Raw genomic sequence first — 16,975 nt, 5'->3', positions numbered from 1 at the left:
TGTTACTCAGTCTGCCACCTGGAGGCACCACAGTGTGTGAACTGGGGGAGATGAATGTAGGCTAACCATGTTACAGCTCATGGGACTGATGTGAGACAGCTAACGTGTCTGCTTTTATTTCTTTGCTTTCTTACTGTCAGTATCTATTATGTGCATGTTAACTCAACTTTAATAACATCCTGCAAAAAGTTAGCATTTAACTGCTAAAATGCTAATATTAGCATGCTAGCATTGGAACATAACACAACAAGATGGAAGCTCAAAGTTTAAAGCCGAGTTCAAAGCAGTTAACTTGTGCAAAGTCCAGCTTGGACAAATGAAAGTCAAGCCAGCTCTCTGAGCCTGACGAGCTGAGTCACTGCACACATGATAAATGCCTGTAGCGCCACCCTGAGGTCAAACTTTACATTCCCGCCTCACTCGGTGGTTTAAGAATAGAAGCTGAGGCTCCAGTTTTGATCCATCAACAGATCTTGGTTCCAGTGTGTAATGAGCTTTACAGGCTCACTGTTCACTGTCAGTCTTGTTAAAAAACTGCAGCATCATTTCTGCAGGATTCCAGGAGTCAAAGTTCGCAGAAATCCCTCAGAACACACAGAATTAAAGTTCAGTTGAGAAAAACTTTAAACTCCAATGATGCATTGGTTGTTATTTTCTCGCAGCGGCAGATCTGACTGTGTAATTATGAAAGGAAGTCAGTCTGTACTAACAGAGATTTAAAGCTAATGAGAAGACAAATGGAGCGGAGGTGAATTTTTTTTCCCCCAAGCATAATCAAAACATGCAGGAATGTCGACTCATTACCCACATATAATTACCAAGTCATACTTATGTGTAATGGGAAACTTTGGTTAGTTTTTTTTCCAAACCATATTCACCATCCATTTGATTTCGCTTTCAGAATGATTACCCTTTTTTTTCTCTCTCTCTGCTCTGAATTGTATTCTGCCATTAGTCTAATAATACATAATTGCATTTTAAAGAGGTGATAGATTATAAATTCGCATAATGAGGACTGCCACCTCATTTATGGCATAAATCTCTGTCAGCATAATGTGTGTCCTTAATAATGCTTGTTCACAGCCTGCTGAATTAATGAAAATCAATTGAACCTGTCGTATAAATCAAGGTAATAAATTATTAAATTATATTGTGTCACTTCACGTCGACAAAAGCAGCCATTTATCAAGTGTTTGTGAATGCGTCTCGACGGCGGAGGTGGAGGAAGTGCTGCGGTTAATAAACCAAAGGAAGGGAAAGGTGAGAGGCGGCAAAATGAGACATTTCTATCAAACAGTAGCAAATTACCCATGATTCAAAGCGAAAGCAGCCACGCTGTGGAGCGGGTGGAGTTATATCACCTGCACAGACATCAAATATCTTATTCAGCTTATGTACAACTAATCTGCAACGGCAAACACGAAAATGTTCACTGACGACACCAGAATACCCAAAATGCAATGCAGCATCCACTGGTAGTGATTAGAGCATTAATGAGCTTATAGTTAGACACTCACAGCTCTGGGTTAAGATTAGCACAAGATCCAGGTCTGGTTTGATTCTGGAGACAAAGTGCTTTTGTTTCCTAAACCCCTGGACTCTGGTGTTAGTCCTGCTCTCTCTACGTCCACCCTGACCACCTCTGTTGGACTATGGGGCCCAGAGGTACTGGACCTGGACGTGGCACCTGAGCACTAACAGGAGCCAGAGGAACCTTCATTACCACAGATGGCGTCTCATGCATCACTGCCATAATGTTTACATGTTTAATGAGTAAATGGCAAAGAATAATTTTTACAAAAGTTACCAACTAAACCTTAAACCCAGACCACAATCTTTCTTGCTGCCTAAAGGGAACTGCAGATGGGAATTGGGATGTGGATCCTGGACTCCTGGTTCTGCTCTCTGACCAACCCTGTTGGACTCTGGATGTCTCTGAACACGATCCAGGCAGCGTGCAACTGTGTCTGTCTCTTTGATAAAAAGTCAAAATCACAAATAGTCAGTGTAGGAGCCAAATGTGGTATTGTGAGATTGTTTATTTGACCACAGGGTGGCACTACAGGTATTTAAGGGGACATTTCCTGTCATCGACAGAAAGGGTTTGACCTGGAAGGGCAAACAGGTTTTTGACCGCTGTGCCACATTTTTTGACTCAGGCTCCTTTAATAGTCAGTGGATATAAAAACTGGAGAGAAGTCTACGATGTCGCCAAAGGTTTCATGTTCTGTTGTGCAGGACTGAAGCCGAAGACTGAAGCTGAAAACTGAAGCTGAAGACTGAAGCTGAAGACTGAAGCTGAGACATCCAGCAGTCAGGGAGTCCTGCAGGCTGGTCGAGGGGTTAGTCTTCATGCTGTACCTTTCATGTCTTTTCACTGCGTTTTAATGTTGTTTTTATTTGAGTTGCTATTCATTTTTCTGTCCTCCCTCATGTTTCTTTTCAGACAAGGCCGTGACATCAGTCACACCTGAGGGAAGGTGTTTCCAGAGTCGGCCTCCGTCAGCTTCCTTTGAACCACCGGCAGACCGAACAGCTCTGACTGCAGACGCTCTTTCATCCGTCCTCTGGATCAAATCAGCGTGCCGGTAATGATGTCAGTCTAATGCGTGTGAATATGTGGAGCGTTGAGGCCAGCTCTGGCTGTGACAAACCACCAGGTATGACCACAGGTGGCATCCCAGAATCCCCTGCAGGCACAGTGCGAACTGGAGCAGCTGTAATCTGGTTTTCACAGCATTACTGGATATTGAAAACTCAATATCTGGTGTACAGTGTGCTTCTGTTAAGTGCCAAAGACCAGCCAGCCATTTACACCTCGGAGGTAGCCATTGACCTGCGTTAATGTACAGGAAGTGGATTTATCAAAAGCGGGTGGGAAAAAAACAGGAAGAAGGGCCCGACGGGCAGGGCTAAGTTGATTTGTGTAGCAGGATTGATTACAGTGTAATGTCTGTTTCTCTGCTGAACGCATTAATGTCCCGAACTCCTCAAGTGGCTCAGCTTCCAGACAGGCACTTGTGTATTGATTTATTATGTTGTCTCGGTCTAATTACTGGGGATGGAGGGCAGCGAATGAAGGAAAGGAGGAAGAAGCTGCTGTGTGAACAGAGCTCGCCTCACACAGAAATCATCCCAGTTTCATTCAGTTGACTCTGAACACATGAAACCACGAGGAGGAAAAAGTTCCCGTTTGTCTGATGTCATTCCTGGGAATGACATCACCAGGAAGTGATGTCATTAAAGGAGCAGTCTCAAATTCCTTCCTCAGATGAGTCAGATGAGAGGAAGTTTCTTCAGCTTCGTCTCTGCACGCAGATCAGCCCAGTGGGCGTTTAGCCTAGCTTAGCTCAAAGACTTGAAGCAGGGGGAAACTGCTAGCCTCAAATCAATCAATAAACTGTGTTTGTATTTTAAAAAAAGAAGTTTCATGATGGCTTTACTGTAGGAGAAAGGAAGTGCTCCTTCAAACCAGACAGTTTGACGTCTGGCCTCAGCCACTGGTGGACCCTCTGCGGGGGCCCAGTGTGCAACATGATGCTGCAAAAACGTTTGGAACCGTTTCCCCATAAATGCATCACGGCTTCCTGCATGCAGCCTGCAGCCCTTCGGTGTTATTAACTTAGAACTTATTTTCGTAACTACCGGATGACTTGATTTAAATGTCACCTTTCTTCACGTGAACTCACACACTGGCAGCATGTTGACGCTCATCGCTGCGGGCTGATGTGTCAGGACCACTGTTCTGTTAACCGGCGCGGCGCCTGGCAACCCTCCTCCACTAACAACACATTCTCACACCGACTCGCTGACAGGCAAACATGCTTCGGCTGATGAGCGTAAATATATTGTGTTGCTTTTACAGATCACGCAGCTCTCACTATCCACACATGGATCCAGTAGATTTAAGGCAGATTAGCTCTTAAATTGGCGCTGACATCACACCAAACGTCCTGGGTTTGATCCTCTTGACATTCACACCACAAACAGCCTGCACAAGCTGCTCAGGAGTGGATCAAAACCCTGAAACCCTTCAAGCTGAGTTGGTGGAGCCGCTTGGAGTTCAAATGTCACCTTTGGACCAGAGTTCATTTATACGGCACCAAACAGATTAATAAAAGCAGCATTTATATGACATGCATCTTTTGTGATTGATTGTCACAGGTCGATGACAGATGTGTTGGTGAGTGAATGTCAGATTCGTGTGTCTCTCAGATGTTGGCGTCCAGAGCGAAAGATGACAACAAGCAGCTAATTAAACGCTGATTCTAACACGATTTAGCACAGCGAAGGATTAGCTGCCCACAGCTTTGCTCTCCGATTCACCGTCACGGATGAGCTGCTTTGACGGACGCGTGGAGCAAGAACTGTAGACTCTGCACATGTATGTTTATGTATAACACACACGCGCACGCACACACACACACACACACACACATACGTACAAAAGAACCTTCACGGTTTTCTCATTAATCTGCTTCCAGCCAGCTGTGACTCAAACGCTGAAGAACGTGTAATCGCGACTCAATCATTCCTCCACGCTGGATTGTGATCTTCGCTCGCAGCAGCTAATGATTATTTCATTCAGTTAATCTGTCAGTTCTTCTCCAAATAATCAATAAAACATTTAGTCCATATAAGAAAGAAAAGCAGAAAATCCTTTATTAGACTCAAAAAAGGTGGAACCAGAGAACGTTTGGTGTTTTTGATGGTAAATGATTGACATTATTAACCGCTGACACTCACTGACTGTTCTTACTCCGGTCACGCTCCTCAGTCTGGTGGCTGATCATCACGTTCATTCTGATCTAAATTAAGTATTTCTTCAATATTGCTGATTTTAGACAGAAGCAGCCTTTCAGACTGCGCTGGCGGCGATGCGTCCTCGCTCTCTATGACCTCACTTCCTGCTGAGATGGCAGTAGGTAGCTGGAGGTATAGATGGCTAATTATCAATAACTCTGAGAACTGATCTATTTATTTATTTCTAGGTGATAAAATGTATATATGAGATTAACAATACAGATTTAGCTCTAATCTAATTTCAATTTATAAACATAATGATGATTAGTGAGCTAGCTAGCCACACATGCTAACACTAGCATCTTAGGGCAGAACAGATAAAATCTTGATCTTTTCTTTATGGTTTTGCTTATTTTTTGAAAGGTGGGTGAAGTCATGCCACCTCCAAACTCTTTGTGCACCACCTTTCTCTGCTCCCGCAGCGAGAAATCAGAAGCCTGGCAGACCTGCTGTGCCTCGTTAACGCTGCTGAGACGTGATTGCACAATCGCTGTTTAGTCTTTTAATGGGATTCACAGACAACGTGAAAAATCATCAGCCTAACTCTTTCAGGAGAAGTCCGTAGTTTCATGAAATGAATAATTAGCTTTCAAAGAAATGATCCCAAACCCACCGACACATGGCGAACACGAGGCCTTCAGGGCCCGCGGGAGTCCTGAGCTCCAGTCGGTAATCCAGCATTTAAGAGCGCAGACATCATCCCGAGAGTGATTCCTGACTCAGAGAGCTGGATTAAACACCAACAGTTCTCCCCTCTGTGGAGGTTTACTCTAACTTATTCTCCGGCTGACATGATGTTTGCTATATTGTCATCTTAAGTTGGGATTGAAACCTTAAACGTCCTCACAGCCGCTGATGTCTTTGTCTGTTTGTTGCTGTATCCACTTTAAAACCTCAGCCTGTAGTCTTTACACGCAGCGTGCAGGCAGAATGCGATAATCTCTTTTTAGCGTGCGGATAATCTCTTCCAATTCAGCTATAATCAGGCAGACATCTTGTCCTCCGCTGACCCAGAAGCCTCCTTCATCTTCAGCTAAGCACTCGCAAAAAAATAAAGTGAGGTGGAGGAGCAGCACCGACGGGGGCACACATCTGATCAACAGAGCCGAGCCTCGGGCATATCAATCGCTAAATCCCTCTGAAAGAGAGTAGAAGAAGAAAACAGCGGGTGTTTTTTCAGGAGAGAATATCATCCGAAAAAAAAAAAGGTGTGAAAACAGAGAGAGGAATGAAAAAAGTGTCAGGAATCTGAGCTGGCCGTGAGAAACAATGGCACTTTAATTGTTTCCTGAGGGATTTAGCGTTAGCCGCGGATTTCCACCCAACCCCCGCCTTCATTATGATGCATTTTCCCCCCCAAAACAATTCCTGGCACTTGTTGACGTGGGCACCATGCCTCCATCTCCTCCTCCTTTCTTTTCTCTTCGCCCACCACCTCTCAATCTCTCTCTCTCTCTCTCTCTCTCTCCCCTCCCTCTCACAGCGGGCCTCGCTCGCTCGGCTTGGCACAGATGGGCGAATCCAGCAGATGTTTTATCAGCCCGTTTCTTTTTTTTTTTTAGCTTTTTCTTCCCCCTTCCTGTCTTTTCCCTTCTCTTCCTCGCATTCGCTCATCTCTCCTGCTGCAGAATGGATTTAGGTTAGGGAGTTAATGAGGTGATTTGCATCTGTCCAAAGCTGTTTGCTGTGGCTTGTTTTGAGGGAAGAACAACAGGCAAAAAGAAATAACTTTTTCCTGCCTGAAATGTACAAAACCCTGCAAAAAAAATCTCATTCCTAAAGAAATTTAGAGTCTCATTGAGTCGTCAAAACCTTGTTTTCTAAAGACACAATAAATAGTCCTTTATGTCGTCCTTCAGCTTCTCTGAAGTGATGAAAATCTATTGAAATGAAAATGCTCTGGAAAGTATAAGGAGGCTTTTTTTATGTTCTGGGCGACACACATCAGCAACGTCTGAACCGTTTAGACCCAACAGGCTGAAAGCTTGAATCTCCCCTTTCAGGGATTTTCATGCGGCATCGGAATAGGAATAGGAATTTGTCCTCAGCAGGTTTAGAGAAGATGACATGTTGGTGACGCTGGACTTTTCAAATGTGAAGCTCCTGCTGTCAAATAAAGTGAAGCTGTGAAGAATAATTTCAGTTCTGAGCTGCAGTGGAATCATGGAGTTACCCATTGAGCGTCGTCCGCAGAGCAGAGCGTAGAGCTGTTTCAGCTAACGAAGACGGAGCGCGGCGGTCTATCGTCTGGAATGGCAGCAATCAGCTGGAATTTAGTAAGTGCAGCTTGTTGAAGCTTGAAAATGCCGCCTGATGTTTCCGCGTCACGTGTCTCAAATGAAATGTCTCATTGCATCCTGTAATGTTAACTAACAACACTGTTAGCATGTAAAGGGTACGCTCATCGATCGCTTTAACGCTACCTTGACTGATGTTTTGGCCACTAACTCCATAAGAAGCTTGGCATGCAAAGTTCCCTCTAATTTTTTTTGTGTCTGAGCAGACACACAAGCTCCCTGAGCACACTGAGCAACATCAGATGAGTACGCTGTGGCCACACAGCAGTGTCACGCCTGTTCAAAACCTTGGATCACAGCAAGTGTCATGGCTTATTAAAAGAATCAAATTACAGCAGCAATTTTCATTAGTTTACTTTTAATATAATTGATTTGGCCCACTTAAAATGAAAAAGACAAAAATGTGAGAGTCCTGCTTTGGCCTGGGTAAGGTCCAGTTATGGCATGAGTGAGGGTCATGTTCTGGAAGAAATGACACATGTACACCTTTCAGACGTAACATTTTGTTCACATTAAAACATTCACATTTTGCACAATGTATATATATGAACATACATCTACATGTATGTTCATATATATACATTTAAAATTGTTTTAAATCTGGAAAAAAAAAATCATTCAGAAGGCGTGGCGGTGCGCCACGATGAATGACATGTAGCGGAAACCCTGCCCATAAATTATCAAATAGTAACAGCATTTAATGATTAATATATAAATGTCACTAGAATATGCACAAGTCTGCGTTAAATTTTACCGTATTGTTTGCGTCTGTCCTTCTCGCTTCTCCAATGCTTGAACACTTTGTCCAGGTCGATGACTTCCTCTGCTTCTTGCTTTACCTTTTTGTGCATCAGCTGGTCCAAATGTGCCACTTCAAGATGATTTCTGGATGCTTAAAGAACCGCATTTCTTTTTTACCTTGGCTTGAAGAGAGGATATGTCGCTGCCCGTTCGTTTCGCCATGATAAGGGCTTAGTTGTTGCACTGTTGTTAGCTAGCTAGCCTGCACGGCGCGTATGGGCAGGGCACATATGCAAACACTGTCAATGCTATGATTGGCTGAGTAGCGTAAGTGAACTGTATGGTATTATTGGCTGGACACCTGTCGCTCATTGAGTTACGTTGCAAAATGGTACAGAAAACAATATTATTGGTCTAATTAACTACATTATATCAGTTCTAAAAATAGATATTAATTAATATGTTTCTGTTGAATTTTATTTTGTGCGCTGCATAGATTTTCTTGTGCGCTGAGTATGTGCAGTGCAGTGCGTGATTGCACAAGCGCGCAGCTTAGAGGGAACATTGTTGCCATGTTATAACCTCATTACACTGTCACAGCCAACGCTTGTGCACATAAACTCTGAGCTAAAGATGCTAAAAGGCTTCAGATGCAGAAATGGCGACCCTTTCACATTCCAGTCATTTGATCCATTTTTGCTGTAAAAGTTGATCAGAGCAGCTTTTCGTGAACTACCTGACTAGCTGTGGTGTGTTCGTGTCCACCTGTGGGACTGAAGCGATGACAAACAGCCTAAGTGACAGGTGTGTGCACACTCTGTTTATATCCAGACTCACATTACTGGGATGCATCTGCTCGTTTGGGTTTTGTTCACACTTTTCTATCTCAGACAGCGTGTCTGCTGGACACTGGAGGCATTTTTCACATTTTTCACCATTCTTGCATCTATAGCAGTGTAATTAATCTGGCTGACAGGTGTCTGCTGCGCAGGTACAAACAGCCAAATAATAGGGTCTGTTCAGGATGTGACGGCTCCCGCTGCTCCCAGCGGAAAAAAAAGACCAGCAGGTGTTTACTAAAAATGAAACAGAGTGGAATCAGCAGTTTACAGCAGTTCATTCAGCGGCGGCGGATACACCGAGCGGGGGGAGTTTTTACCGATTATTCTTATCCTGCCTCTGTTTTAGCACAGCTGAGGCCTGGTTCAGGTTCGCACTGAGCCATTACAGAGCAAATCCCCCTGTGATGTCAGAGCTTCAGGAGCATCAAAGTGCATCAAGTGTGATGTTTTTAACTGGCGGATAAATACAATCAGACATAAGTGATCATCAGCTGAGCAGCAGAGGACCTGCAGCTTCTGGTTTTCCTCAACCTCATGAGAGGAGCACAGAACAAGCACCTGTCCGTCATATCTTACCTGTGCAGGTGAGGCTTGTACAAAATTCAGAATTTCAGAATGCAATTCAATTCAGGAAGTGAATTTGAAGTGAATTTGAATTGGCTCCGCCCCCAGAGGATATGGAATTGAATGTGAATCGGAGCTACAGGAAGTGGAATTTTAAATTCACTGTTAATCAGAGAAATTAATTCTAACCACATATCAATGAGAATGTGATACTTAGCGTGTTTTTCTTCTTGGAATCATTATATCTGAAACACAATAAATGCATTACAGAGACTATTATTATTAAAACATACTTATATTAAAAAACAATATTTTCATTTTAAAGTAATCAAATTACACAGAGCTGTGGTGAATGCAATAAGTGTTTTATTTACTTCACGGGGTTACAGACAAAAATGTCCGAAATGTTTGGACAACCGTTTTGAAGACGAGGATAAAGTAAAGCATTCTGGGAAATGAAGTCTTGTCTTTTCTAATTTTGCTCCATTTCAATGTTTACAATTTTAAGGATCAGTTTTATTGAGTATTTATTTGTAGTGACAACTTGTGGAACAAATGGGGCCATTTTCTGTTAAAAATATACAAAACCGTGCTGTGGACAAAAGGTAAGGCCCGATATGAATATACTGTAGATACTGTAGATATTAAATACATATTGTAATCATAAAAGTCTGTACAGAATCTTTGTTAACTTTACTTTCTTTATCATGAATTTCTTTGAATTTCATGGAATTCCAGTTTTACTTCCTGCAATTCCAATTTGAATTACAATTCCACTTCCTGTTTTGAATTTCAATTCAAATTCATATTGAAATTCAAGAATTGAATTTGAACTTGGGGGGGTCATTCTCAATTCAAATCCTGAATTTTGTACAAGCCTGGTGCAGGCCTGGATTTTCTGCCACCGTTCAGGGCTTCCTGTCGGATGACCTTTGTTTTTTCTTTCTTGTAAACTGGCCCTGCTCGAGCTTCATGATGTTGTAGGTGGAGGATGGTGAAATTGCTTCCACCTGTTTGTGTCATCGTGATGTCAGTCTCTGACGTTTACTGCAGCTCATTGTTAAAAGAACAAAAGCAACATTCAGAAAGGAACCCACATAGTCAAAAAACGTGTGTTTATATCCTATTTTGCTGTTTTGTCTCACAATGGCTGATGGAAGACAAGACTTCCTGCAGATATTTCATATTAAAAGCCTGCTAGGGAAGAGATTGGATCATGCCTTTTCAGCTGCTGGGAGGCTTTTAACATGAAACATCAGTGCAGGAAGTGCAGAGTGTGTTTCTGATGGTTTCTCACCAGTAAACAAAAAAGTATTATTGTTGAACACTCATTATAGTGAATTTAAAAGTTTTAAAAAGGAGAGTATCTGACTTTTCCTCCACTTCGTTACACCTAATCATCATCAGTAAGAGTGAAAAACAGCTGAAACAGTAGTTTTGTTATTGTTTTGTTCTATTGGCAGGAGGTGTTAGAGGCCAGTGTCTCAGTCTGAGCTGAACCTCTTATTTTGAAAGGGAAAAGAAGTCGATCAGCTGTGAGACACCGTATGTTTTGCAGCAGGACGTTAAACTGGCCTCGTGTAACCTGCTAACCTCGATTACTCGAGAATTAGAAACGAGAAAATCTACAGCCGCTGTGAGAAACTGCTGCCCGATAACATCGGAGACATGAACAACTGTACATATAACTGATGTATAACTCCTCCACGGACTGAGGAGAAACTCCATCAAGAGTTTATGGAGGGAATTAAGACGAGTGTGTGTGCATAAGCTGCTAGCTCAGGTCAGAGGGAGTCAGCGGAGACCAGAGCTGCAGCTGTAAAAATAGTTTATAGGAGGAATTAGAGATGATCATCATTAACCCGAAGCCGACACAGAGCCATAAAAGACCACCGGAGAACCTGCGCGCAAGCTTTTTAACGGCGGCGAGGGCTGGCCCTGAGCTCCGGGGATTCCTGACGGAGCGATGAAGAGTAAACGAAGAGGAGGCGTCTGAAGTAGATTCAGCCTTCGAGGAAGAAGTTCACCTCTGCAGATCAGTGTCTGGGTTTAATAATCCCTGCCAGAGCAACATTAACATTAATAAAACGTTAATCTTCACGACTTTTATCTGTCTACACTGCAAAAAATCAGCCCTCCAAAACAAGAACAAACGCACTAAAATGGAGAAAGTTTGAGCAAAATGATCATTTACAAAGATATTTTAAACAGGTGAAAATATCAAATCTCAAAGAACCCACAATTTTCTGAAAAGGAGCGCAGCGAGGCTAAAAACAAGAACATCTGTCTGAATAGAAAGATATTCTGACCTCAACAGTCTTCTACTTTAAGTATTGATCAAACAATACTTCGAAACACTACTAATACTACTGGAAATTCTAGTTTAAACCATTAATTTACTCAGAACAGGAATAAAATCACAGTGAGGAGCTATAATATCTGATACAGATAAGAAAGCATGTATTTCCTTCATTTATGATATTTCATCTGGCTTAGATATCACTTTTTGTAGTGTACATTTGTACATAAAACAACACTGTAAAACATCGTCTTTAAGTCACACTAACACATTTTTCAATAACCCCAATTCTAAGAAGACACTGAGTAAAAATTAATTTATTCATCTTTTCTGACAAACTCAACTGAAAACAGCACAAAGTCAATATATTTACTGTCTGAGCTCATCAGCTTCAGTGATTTCTGTAAATATCTGCTGATTCTGGATCTGATGCAGCAACATGTTTCAAACACGTTGTGACAGGAGCAACTAAAGACTGGGAAAGATGTGGAACACTCCAAAAACACCTGTTTGGATCATTCCACAGGTAAACAGGTTGATTGTAACAGGTGATAGCATCATGATTGAAAGGGTCAGTGGGTCACAGCGAGGATGGAGCGACATGATTGGATAAAGAGATTAATACCTGGACTCAGGAAGACTTCAGGAAGCTGCTGTCAGGAAACACAGTTTGATTATTAATGACTGATTCTGGTTTTAGTTCAGTGTTACACAGAGTTCAGACTTTTTTGGAAGTCGGGTTTGTGTTAAAGGGTCAAATATTGAAATAATTCTTAGTTATTTCCACCTCTGAAGCTCTGCGGAGCTTTTTAGCCTGTTTTAGCTCCTCATTTCGGTTCTGTGGCTCATTTCCTGTCTGGATCCATCTCAGTATTTCCTGGAGCTCTGATAAACCCAACGAACACCAGCAGCAGATGGCCGACAGCAAAGTTAGAGAGCAGCAGGTCTCAGACGCTGGTGGAGACCAAACTAGAGCTAAAGGATCTGGTTCACCAGGTGGACACAAACGCCACTCGAAAGGGATGATCATGTGATGTCTGATGTGGAAGAAGCCAGATGTTTACTGACATCATTCACAATTTTTTATTTTGTCTAGAAATTCATGTTGGTATCTTGGGCAATACTGGCTTCAATCCAATGTGCATCATACCTTATACACCCCCCACACACACACACACAAAATGTAGCCTGTAGCAGTTCATGCAGGGTGAAATGACTCCGAGTCTGTAGGCTGAACATCGTATTTACCTCCAACAAGCTGGAAGCATTCCCTGTTTGATTTCTGTGTTTCTTTTCCTGCAGAGGAAGAAAAAGCGCTCCGTGTCTGTAAAAGCACATATAAAGCTGCTGATTAGCTGCCCGGCTGTTAATTCATGCTGATACTGTATGGGGGTAATTTGCTGCAGCCGCTCAGGCCTGCAATGGCCGTACCTCACACAATGAGGAAGTGACATTTTAATGCGGCGGATAGATCAAAATGGCTAATGTTTTATTAGCGGCCTGCCGTCGGCTGCAGGTGAAAGCTGCTTTTATTGGAGCCCTTCCCTCCTCTCCCAGCTCTGTGCAGAAATAAATGAAGGTATTAACATTAAGCACCTCTCCCATCAAGGCGCCGGGTCCCTTCCCGCCCGCCGTTGTGTCCTGAAGCCAGAATTTACCCACACGGCCGCTGCTCACCTGCATTTCCACAGGCCTCGGCCAGGTGACACCAATCACTCCTCAGCTACAGCTACAGCTGTCGTGAGTTCACGTTTCTGGATGTTGTTGCTGGGATGGATCTGAGGTGACGCTCGGGACGACGGCTCGATGCTCAATCAGCCCGCCGCACCATTTCTGTGTTTTCAAAGCATTCAAAGCGAATGAAGGGCGCGCAGGATTCACACACACTGCTGCAGTTCATACACGCTCACACACACTCATTCACCATCGGTGTTCTCACAGTCCTGCCAGAGGTTTCACATCGTTCCACTGATGCAAGCTAGCAAACATGGATGGATGCAAAGGATTTCAACTTACTGCTAGAAAACCTGCTTCACGCACGTGTCACGAGGAAGGAAATGCATTCAGCAGTGTTCGAGAAGGACACACACTTCTTATTACTGCACGTAAACATAAATTCAGTTCCACCCAGTCAGTATGAACTGGTTTGTGTTTCCATTGTGAAGATCACATCCTGGTTCCTGAGACCTGGATTTGTCCCGTCCAGCTGATGTCTCCTAGAGGGTCCCTGAACTAAACTGACTCTTTCTGGGGGGTGCAGGTGAAATCAGACAGACAGGCTGCAGGAGTCGAGGCGGGTTTCAGGTTTCCCAGACAGCCCGCCTCATATTGTCTCAGCTTACGGGGCTTGTAAACACAGTCGGAGGCTGCAGCTAAATCCCAGCAGGGACGCACCGTGAGCTGGATCACGACGCTCCGCCCAGCCGAGAGGGCGGGTGTTAATGTGTAAAGAGCAGAAGAAGAGCGTCTGCGTGTGCGTGCAGGAGAACATATATATCCTGCATCTTTAAAACATCTTAAATACTAAATGTGCCCACTGAACATTATGATTAATCAAGAAGAAGTCACTTCAGGTTTGTTTTGACCCAAAATGTGCTGAAACTGAGGATCCTGTCTGACCACCTGGTTCATCCTGTATCTGACACAAAAAAAAAAAAACGTAGTTGTGCCACCTGTCAGTTGAAACCTCACCTCACGATTTACTCAAAAATCAATTTGAACCTTCTTTATATTTGGCCCTTAAAGCATTAATTTTGGATTCGGGTTTTGGACCCCTCGGTGCAGGCGAACAAAGCGCCGAGCGAGCGTCCAGATGTGAGCGGCGGCCGTCTCCGGCTGCTGACGCCACCCTTCTTGTGTTGTGAATCTCACGCTGCTGCTGCAGATGCCTTTTGTTATCGCCTCTTAACTTGGCACGCCAGGAGCCCGACGCTTAACAATCTGGAGCTCATAATGTGCGGCGAGGAGGAGCGCTCGTCTCCCAGCACGCAATCTGTGTTCTCTCCTGCTCCGGTCCGTGCCCTGGAGGGACGGGATAAGGATTCATAAAAAGCGCCGTGTCGAGGTTCTGTTCCTTAACGGCGCTCCTCCTCAGAACTGAACTCCGGCTCCTGATAATGTGTCGTGAGCTTTCTCTTCGCCTGGTTGCACGTCGCTTTCAGACTTGTAAAGGAAGTTTTTTAAGTTTGACGGCAGCAAGAAGAAAAAAAACACGTCCAGAGTCTCAGCTGAATTGCTGAATAAGTCAGATTTTCATTCCGGTTCGCTGTATTGTGCAGCATGATGGAAGCGATCTCTTTGGTGTCTCCACACTTTACAGTTTTTCTGCGGGCAGCCTGAAATGGCACATTTCATCAACAGCACAGATGTGCTGCGGTTCGAGCTGCTCTGACGCACCCCGACAGAGAAAAGTGTCCCGCCTCTGAAAAGTTGATGACACGTTCGGCTCGCTTGTCTGGGAGAATGGCGGCTGCGAGTTTGAAGCTGTCAGGTTGTTCTTTGACGAGCAGTCAAAACTGTTGGAGAAGCCCGGTTTGATTTCCTGAGAGTTTAGATCACATCTCGTCACCTCGCCACTTACAGGTGTCGTCTCCTGTTTGACTGCAGGCGGATAAGACGAGGAAGAGAGTACGCCAAAGCAGCTGCGACTGGCCTGAAAGCGCAGGCGAAGAAAACGTTACACACACATATACTGGATACACACACACACACACACTGCATCGGCGTGCATGTGCCTGTGATGTGAATGTCAGGGCTCTCAGTCTGAGGATAGTTTTCTGATTATCGTCAAGTTGTGAGGATCACAGCCTGATAGATCTTCTTCCTCTGAGCTCCATTAAAACACATCAATGAGCTTCACTGTTGTTTCTTCATCGCCATGAACACACACACTGCAGTTTGTTATGACTCACACACACCGTGCTGCTGCCACGAATGCACCAAAATGTGGATTAATCCTCAAACCAGAGGAAGAATCCAACGGTAACATTTCAGTTTTTCTTCTCTGCAGCAGTTTTGTTTTCTGGTCTGTAATTAGCTTTACAGCTTTGCATGGCTGCACTTACAGCAGCTCAGTAATTGGCTGCTGCACTTATTTTGCACACGAAGATCAGTTAACTTAAGATGTTTAATATGACTCAGTCTGTAGAAACTGTTGTATAATGTCTGTCTGGCTCTGGAGGAGAAAAGCCTGGTTGGATTTGGACAAATTTACAACCCTGATTCCAAAAAAAGTCGGAATCAGCCGCTGAAAATATTCTCCAACAAATGAACCATTGATGGAGCTGAATGACTTCCCAACAACAGTCATATAGAACATTGATCCCCAACCTGTGGGCCGTGGCCCACAAGTGGGCCGTGGGTCATTTGGTACTGGGCCGCACAGAAAGAAAAAATAATTTCCATTATTTTGTTTTTTCACATAATTTGTTTTTTTTATTTTTTTGCAATTTTATTTTGAAATGTATCACGTGATTTCCCGTACTGACAGTGGAGGTGCCTGACAGTGCCAGTCTGCAGCCAGGTCCTCTTGACATGATTAAAAAGTGGATTTACGTTCATTATTATTGTTATTATTATTAAGTTTTTAATGGCGATCTTATCATTTTATCTTGTTTTTATCTGCTGCACCTTTAGACTGGGCCGTGAAAATATTGTCAGACATTAAACTGGACCATGGTACAGAAAAGTTTGGGGACCACTGATATAGAAGACTGGCAAAGGTCTAATTCTACACTTTACACTCATTCGCTTTCCTGCTAAGAATGAGATCAATGTGACTCTCATATGGTTCTGTTAGGGATGGAGCCAGAGCCGGGGAGTGATTAGCCTAGCATAGCATAAAGGTTGGAAGCTGGTTGCTTTTGACAGCCGCGCTCCATCACTAGCTGTTGTTTGCAAGAAACAGTTGCAGCACATCCAGTAACTTCCTGTAACACCACAAAGTTTTTTAGATTTAATCTTGTGTGTGGATCAAACAAACAAAATGTGTTAATTAGTGACTTTTAGATGTGTCGGTTCGTGTGTTTTTGAGCTTTCCTGAGTCCAGGTATTAATCTCTTTATCCAATCATGTCGCTCCATCCTCGCTGTGACCCACTGACCCTTTCAATCATGATGCTATCACCTGTTACCAATCAGCCTGTTTACCTGTGGAATGATCCAAACAGGTGTTTTTGGAGCGTTCCACATCTTTCCCAGTCTTTAGCTGCTCCTGTCCCAACGTGTTTGAAACGTGTTGCTGCATCAGATCCAGAATCAGCAGATATTTACAAAAATCAATGAAGCTGATGAGCTCAGACAGTAAATATATTGACTTTGAGCTGTTTTCAGGTGAGTTTATGTCAGAGAGGATCAGCAGGTGATCACATCCTGTGTGTGCTTTACACAGCGTCAGGGGAGCTTGTGCTACAAACAGGAGATGTGAAGTTT

Source organism: Chelmon rostratus, chromosome 9 (genome assembly GCF_017976325.1).
Source record: "Chelmon rostratus isolate fCheRos1 chromosome 9, fCheRos1.pri, whole genome shotgun sequence".
Classification (NCBI taxonomy): Eukaryota; Metazoa; Chordata; class Actinopteri; order Chaetodontiformes; family Chaetodontidae; genus Chelmon; species Chelmon rostratus.
The sequence above is the reverse complement of the archived record's forward strand: the minus strand, read 5'-3'. Positions refer to the sequence as shown.